The 8254-nt window shown below is 35.4% G+C and overlaps 1 pseudogene; it reads left to right on the top strand.

Moving 5' to 3' along the window:
* The first annotated feature begins 1905 nt into the window (after positions 1 to 1905).
* Positions 1906 to 2141, top strand: LOC110594400 (annotated as a pseudogene).
* The last annotated feature ends 6113 nt before the right edge of the window (positions 2142 to 8254 follow it).

Below are 8254 nucleotides of genomic sequence, written 5' to 3'. Positions count from 1 at the left end.
AGTGAAATTACAAATGGGAAATTAATAGAGAAATTTAATAACACTAAAAGCAGTTTATTGGAAAGATTAATAAAATTAATTTTTTAAATTATAATTAAAGCTTGTTCAGTATAGAAAATCAATTAATGTAATTCATTATATCAAAAGGCTAAAGAAGAAAAAAGTTACATGATTATATCAATAAACGCAGAAGAAGCATTTGACAAAATCTAACACCTTTTCATGGCAAAAGCTCTCACTAAGCTAGAAATAGAGAAAATATTTTAATAATATTTAAATAATAATAATAGAGAAAATATTAAAATAATATCTACAAAAGACCTACAGCTAACATTATATTTAATGGCAAAAAACTCAAATCTTTTCCACTAATATCAGGACAAGATAGGTATGTCCTTTCTCACTACTACTTTTAAGTGCTGTACTATAGATCCTAGCAAATGGAGTAAGACATGAAAAAGAAATAAACTGTATACAGACTGGGAAAGAATACATAAACAGTACGTCTTCTCAGATGACAGGATCATATACAAAAAGATTTCACAAAAGAATTCTGAAATTAAGTGATTATAGCAGGGTTACAGCAATAAGTAAGTGGAATTTGAAATTAAAAACACAATACTATTTACATTTTCATTCCCCAAAATGAAATACACAGTCATAAATCTAATATATATTAATGAGCTTTATCTAAGGAAAACTGCAAAACTCTGTTGAAAGAAATGAAAAAGAACTAAATAAATAAAGATATATTTCATGTTTATGAGTAAAAAGCCTCAATAATGGCAAATGTCAGTTTCATCCAACTTAATCTATGGATTCAATGCAATTCTAATCAAATTCCCAGTAAGTTATTTTGTAGATATTGACAAAGTGATGATAAAGTTTATGCAGGCAGGCAAAGATACTGAATGGCTTATACACTATTGAAAGAGAGGAACAAAGTTAAAACACGATCACTATCTACCTTTAAGACATTAAAATGCTACAGTAATCAAAACAGTATGAAATTTGTGAAAAAAGTAAATACATCAATGAAACAGAATAGAAAGCCCACATAAACATAGTCAATTGATCTTTGACAAAAGAGCAAAAACAAAGCAATGGAGAAATGATAGTCTTTTCAACAAATGGTGCTAAAACAACTGAACATCCATATGCCAAATTAAAAAGAAAAACCACCCACACACACACACACATACACACACACACACACCCCACATCTATACACATATCTTATACTCATCTCCAAAACTAATTCATAATAAATCATAGATTTAAATTTGAAATGTAAAATCTTAAAACTCTTAGAAGATAATATGGGAGAAAATCTAAATAACCTTGGGTTTGGTAAAGAAGTAATCTATGAAAAAAATAATTGATAACCTGGCCTTCATTAAAATTAAAAATTTCTGTCCTGCAAAAAACACTGTCAAGAGAATGATTTTTTTTAAAAAAGTCACAGATTGTGGAAAATGTTTGCAAAAGACATTAGTTTAGGGCTATATTATTCAAAATGCACAAAGAACTCTTAAAACTCAACAATGAGAGCACAAACAACTTAATTTTAAAAATAGACCAAAACTTTAACAGACATTTGATCAAAGATGATATACAGATTGCAAGTAAGTATTTAAAAAGATGCAAGATATGCAGGTGGGAAATAAGTATATGAAAAGATGCTCATCATCAAGAAAATGGAAATTAAAACAACAATTTGTTACTACTACATGCTTATTCAAATAGCCAAAATCCAACACACTGGCAACACAAGGTGCTGGCTAGGATATGGAACAACAAAAACTCTCACTCATTGCTGGGGGAAATGCAAAGTCGTACAGCAGCAATTTGAAAGTTTCTTAATTTTCCAGTGGCAGATCTGCAGCTCACTCAGAGTCCGGCAAAATGGAGCTCAAGGCTATGAGCAGATATATCAGACTCATGAACGCGCGGTCTTTCCACATCTGACCCTAGTGTTCTGGACCATTGGCATGTTCTTCACCCCCTGATTCTTCGTTTATGAGGTCACCTCCACCAAGTACAGTCACAATATCTACAAAGAACTCATCTCCCTGGTGGCCTTGCTTTTCATGGACTTTGGAGTTCTCTTCCTGATGCTCTGGCTTGGCATCTATGTGTGAGCTCCCAAGGGTACCAGCCAGGTGGCTTCACCGAATCCCTGCTTTTGTAAATTAAATTTTTTACTGTGCTGGAAGCATCCCACTTGCTGCTTACAATAAAGGTAGATGTATGACTGTCCAAAAAAAAAAAAAAAAAGAAAGAAAGAAAATGTCTTACAAAACAAAAACATGCTTTTGATATGCAATCTAACAATGAGCTCTTTGGTATTTATCCAGAAGAGTTTAAAAACTTATGTTCACACAAATATTTGCACATAAATATTTCATAGCAGTTTTATTCACAAGTGCAAAAATCTGGAGGCAATCAAGATTGTCCATTAAAGGTGAATGGATAAATAAACCATGGTCCTAGACAATGGGATATGACTTAGCACTAAAAAGAAATGAGCTATCAAGTCATGAAAAGACATTAATGAAGCTTAAATATGTATTACAAAGTGGAAAAAGCCGATCTTAAAAGGCTACAGACTATATGGCATTCTGGAAAAGGCACAGCTATGAAGACAGTAAAAAGATGAGTGCTTGTCATGGGCTAAAGGAAAGGAAAGGATGAAAAGACAGCACAGATGAGTTTAGGAAAGTTAACTGCTCTGTAAAATACTGTAATAGTGGATACATGCCATTAAACATTTGTCAAAACCTGTAGATTTACAACACTAAGAGTGAACCTTTGTATAAACTCTGGACACTGGGTCCACAAGGATGCATTAATGTGGGTTCATCATTTGTGACAAATATACCACTCTGATAGGGGATATTAACTACATGGAGCTTATGCCTGTGTAGAAGTCTCTATGGGAAATCTCTGTAACATCTTTCAATTTTGCTGTGTACCTAAAACTGCTCTAAATATAAAGCATATTTTAAAAATTACAAAAAACAGCTAATATAAGGAAAAAATAGCATTACAGAAAAATGTATAAAGGCCAATTATTCTGCTCTTGGTGAAGAGAACATGTCTAGTCAAGCTTTCATGTACATTTTACCAATAACCAAAAAAGTAAAAGACGTACTTCAAATAACAATACATCACAGAGATAAAAGCAATAATAAAGTAGAGAGCATCTGCCCAGAATATAAGTGGAGACACCATTTCCCCGGGCAAAAGACAATAGTAGTACTGCAGAGACTTACTTAACGAGAGTAATTTAAATACCTGAATTGCATATTTCTATAGGAGTGAACAGAAAATGAAAGTGGACTTAATAGATATAAATTACATTCTTTCTTCTTTGAATTACTTCAGAAAGTGTACACGTTTTCAATTGATGTAAAATGACCTAATAGAGAAAAGTCACTGTTCCACTGACATTAGCATGAGACATGAATAAAAAGACATAGCCATGCTGAGGATCAAAAAGACAAAAAGTTAAAGAGCCATTGGCAGTACTAGGGCAAAATATTTCATTTGGTTACAAGTGGTTGTCTATTTTATCAATCTCTAATAAAGAGTAATTCAACCAACTCTACACTCTATTTTTACCTTCTCCTTCATGCTGTCAGAATTTTCTGATTGTCACATAGATATTGCCATAGAACAGAGTACAATTCTCAGGTCTGCATAGGACAGGCAGAGGGATTCATTAAAGGTGTGAGTCACAGCCTGTCTTTCATCTAAATAGAACTGGGCATTTGTTGCAAGAAAAAAAAAAAATGTGAGAAGAAACCTACTATTTGAAATGTTAAAAAAAAAATGCATAAGGAAAGAGTAGGTGAAAATTTTCTGATTTTTAGAAGACCTAGGCACAATGCAAGAGAAACCAGAAGGCCTGTGTACCAGCTTCTCTCTGTGTCAGTGTCTGGAGACAAGTGATCAAGAGACGTAGGGCATGAAATGATGTTGCATTACTGGACAGGTGAAGTGGGCTCTTGTACACTGTGGTAAAATGGAGAGATTTTATTATCATTTTAGGGATTTAGGTAGAGGAGAGATATAGTCTAATTTAGAATTTTATAATTATTCTGGCTAGTGTATGTAATTTGGTAGTAGGCAAGGGTGGAAATAAAGATACAGATTAGGAAGCTAGTGCAGTGCAATTCATAGCAAGTAACTGTTGGTCACTTGACCTAAGGCCGTGGCAGTGGAGAGACAGAGAAGTAAACAAATACCAGATTTCTTCTAAGAGTAGATCTGACAGAATTCGCAGATGGGTTGAACAACAACAACAAAAAAGAGACACAAATTTGAATTTTTATGAGTTATTATGTCTAGCTTAAACAATTCAATAGTTTTACTAGAACTGAAGGGAAAATAACTCTGGAGTGAGTTAGTAGGAATTAACAAAATTTATTTATATATTAATTTAGAGATGGCTGCGAAGCATCAAATCAGAGATGTCTAATGTACAGAATACATAGGTGGGGAGTTGACAGGAAAGAATTATGACACAGTGAAGTTTGAAACTTGTCAGAATATTTATGCTATTTAGAGATACGGGAAATGATGAAATTACCTAAGAAGATAAGATAGATGGAGGTAGAGAAAGGTTTCTTTCACATAGCCTGAGGTGATGTATCTTTTAGAAGCATAGTGGAAAAGTTGGAGTCAAGAAGAAATGTTCAAGAAAAAATATTAAAGAAAGCACATTAATAAATGGTTGATGTTTCATAGAACCTGACAGAAGAACATTTCAGAAAGGAGGTAAAGGTCAGTTCTGTGGAAAGCTGCCAAGTGGTAGAATAAAATGAGGTCAGAAAAGTATCCATTTGGCTTTTCAAGATAAAAGACCTTAGTGTCCTTTACAAAAGCTCTTTTATATACTTGTCAGAATAGAGTATATCTAAACCAGATCATAGTGGGTTAACAGTGAATTGACATCGAAAAATTGGGGACAATTGTTTTGAGAATTTAGGGTGAGAAAGAAAGCCAAGCTATAGAGCATGAAATAGTAGTTGCAATAAGGAGAAGATAAAAATAAACAATTTTCTTTCTTTTGGTTTGGCTTGGCTGTTTTATTTCAAAAAGGAGAATTTAGAGTTAATGCATAACTGTTGAGCTGCATCAGGAAAGAGGCAGGGGTTGATGATGTAAAAGTGAAAGGGAATAACAGATGAAGAAAACTTTTTCTTGAAAGAAAAAGACGAGAGATCTAGAGCAAACATGGGGAAATTGGTTACTGATAGAAGGAAGGATCTATCTGCTTGGAAGCAGAAGGATGCGGTAGATGCAAGGGAGAGGAATGCTGATGATTTGGAGGTGGGACCATAAGATGGAATCTTGCCTAGCGTTTCTACTTTCTTAATGATGCTTTAAGCAAGTTAAGTAGTGGCATAACCAGGAGAGTGAATAATATCTGAAATGGTCAACTTGGAGTGGTGGAAAGGAAAATAACCAGAAAAATGTGACAGCATTACTCATTTTAAGTACCTATTTGATGGATATGATGCTGTGCTGATATAAATCTAGTAATACAGGCTGTGTTTAAAACTAAATGCAAGTTATCAGCTTATGTTCTTCATGATCTCCTGCTCTTGAGTTAACAGGGATCACTTGTCAGTTCAGTTTCTTGACCTCTCATCTCGTCTTGTTTTTTCTTTTATTTTGTTTTATTTTTTATTTTGAAGATGTCGGGTACAATTCAGGGTTAGGTATACAAATGTTCATTATGCAGGCACCCATGTTGATGAGGTATGTTCCACCTTCCCTGGCAGTTTCCCACTACTGCCAAACCCACTCCCACCATTCCCCACCCCTGGAAGTTTCCAACTACGGCCAATCCCTTTCTTATGTTATTATTCTGATAGTTCAAGGTCCGCTTATGAGAGAACATGTGGTACTCAGTTTTTTGCCTCTGTGAGAAATCACTCAGTATTATAGACTCTAAGTCTATCCAAGTTGCTGAAAAGTTCATAATTTTGTCCTTATTTATGGCTGCATAACAGTCCATTGTGTATATGTACCACTTTTTTTAATCCAGTCCTCTTTTAATGGGCAGCATGGTTGGTTCCATGTTTTTGCTATTGTAATAATGCTACAACAAGCATGCATGTGTAGGTATCTTTTTCATAGAGCGATTTGAGTTTCTCCGGGTATATTTCCTTTACAGGATTGTGGGGTCATATGGAAGGTCGATTTGTAGATCTTTTAGGGATCGCCAGTTTTCCATAGAGGTTGTACTAGTTTATACTCCCACCAACAGCATAGATGTGTTCCCTTTTCCCGCATCCTCTCCAGCATCTGTAGTTTATTGAGTTATTGATGATAGCCATCCTGACTGGAGTTAAGTGGTATCTCTGTGTGGTTTTTAATATTCATTTATGTGATTACTATTGAGACTGAGTATTTGTTCATGTATATGTTGGCTGCTTTTATGTTTTCTTTTGAGAAATCTCTCTTCATATCTTTTGCCCACTTGGTAATGGGGTTGTTTGTTTTTTTCTTTTCAGAACGTTCCGTGTAGATCTTAGATGTTAAGCCTTTGTCAGATACACAGTTGGCACATATTCTTTTCCCAATCTGTGGGCTGTCTCACCACTCTCTTGATGGTTTCTTTGGTTTGCAGAAGCTTTTCAGTTTGATGAAATCCCACTTGTCTATCTTATCTCTTATGGCATGGACACCTGGGGTTTTGATCAGAAATTGGTTACCAGTTCCAATTTTCATAAGGGTGGCTCCTGCGTTTTCTAGGGTTCTTATGGTTTGAGGTTTCATGTTTAGGTCTCTGATCCATTTAGAGTTGATTTTTATGTATGGTGATTGGTAGGGGTCTTGTTTTAATCTTCTGCATGTGGTCAGCCAGTTTTCCTTGCACCATTTACTGAATAGGTTCTCCTCTCCCCAGTGATTGATGGTGGAGGATTTGTTGAAGATGAGCTGGTTGAAAATTTGAGGTTTTGTTTTCAGAATCTCTATCCTGTTCCATTGGTCTATAGATCTGTTCTTGTACTAATACCAGGCTGTTTTGATTATTGTAGCTTTATAATAAAGTTTAAAATCTGGGAGTACGATACCTCCTGCTTTGTTTATTTTGCTGATGGCTATTTTGGCTATTTGTGGTCATTTATATTTCCATATGAATTCCTGTATTGTTGTTTCCAGATCTGAGAAGAATGCTGCTAGTAATTTAATGGGTATTTCATTAAATCTGTAAATTGCCTTCAGTAGGATGAACATCTCCCAAGCCATGAGCGTGGAATATGTTTCCATTTGTTTGTGTCATCTTTGATTTCTTTGAGCAGTGTTTTGTAGTTTTCATTGTAAAAGTCTTTCACATCTCTAGTTAGGAAGATGGCAAGGTATTTCTTTTTGTGTGTGTGACTATTGTGAATAGAATTGTGCTTTTTATTTGGGTTTCTGTTTGTTTATTGTTGGTATATAGAAATGCAACTGTCTTTTGCACATTTGCTTTATACCCTGAGAATTTTCTGAAGTCCTTTATCAGTGCAAGGAGGTTTTTGACAGATTCTCTTGGATTTTCAAGGTATGGAATCATGCCGTCTGCTAAGAGATATAATGTAACTTCCTCTTTTCCTATTTGAATACCCCCGATTTCCTTCTCTTGTCTGATTGCTGTAGCTAGGACTTCCAATACTATGTTGAACAAGAGGGGTGAAAAGCCAGGCTCGGTGGCTCAGCCTGTAATCCTGCGCCTTTGGGAGGCTGAGGTGAGTGGATTGCCTGAGCCTGCGGCGAGACCCGCCTGGGCAACTTGGCAAGACCTCATCTCTACAATAAATAAAAAATTAGCCGTACGTGGTAGTGCACGCCTGTAGTTCCAGTTACTTGAAAGGCTGAGGCGGAAGGATTGCTGGAGCCCAGCAGGTCGAGGCTGTGGTGGCCAGGAGCGGCCACTGCACTCCAGTCTGGGCATCAGAGTGAGACTCCAACTCAAAAAAAAAAAAAAAAAAAAAAAGAGGGGTGAAAGTGGGCATCCTTGTCTTATTCCAGTTTTCAGGGGAAATGGTCCTAATTTTTATCTGTTTAGCAGTATGCTGACTGTGGCTGTGGGTTTCTCATAGATGGCTCTTACTATTTTGAGGTATGTTCCATCTATGCCCAAATATTCTAGGGTTTTTATCAAGAAAGGGTGCTGGATTTTATTGAAAGCTTTTTCTGCATCTTATGATATAATCATATGGTTTTTGTTTTTACATCTGCTGGTGTATTTAATTAT

Source organism: Carlito syrichta, unplaced genomic scaffold (assembly GCF_000164805.1).
Source record: "Carlito syrichta isolate Samal-C Ts95f unplaced genomic scaffold, Tarsius_syrichta-2.0.1 Scaffold315113, whole genome shotgun sequence".
Classification (NCBI taxonomy): Eukaryota; Metazoa; Chordata; class Mammalia; order Primates; family Tarsiidae; genus Carlito; species Carlito syrichta.
Note: the sequence above shows the minus strand (reverse complement) of the source record. Positions and strands in the feature narration are given on the sequence as shown.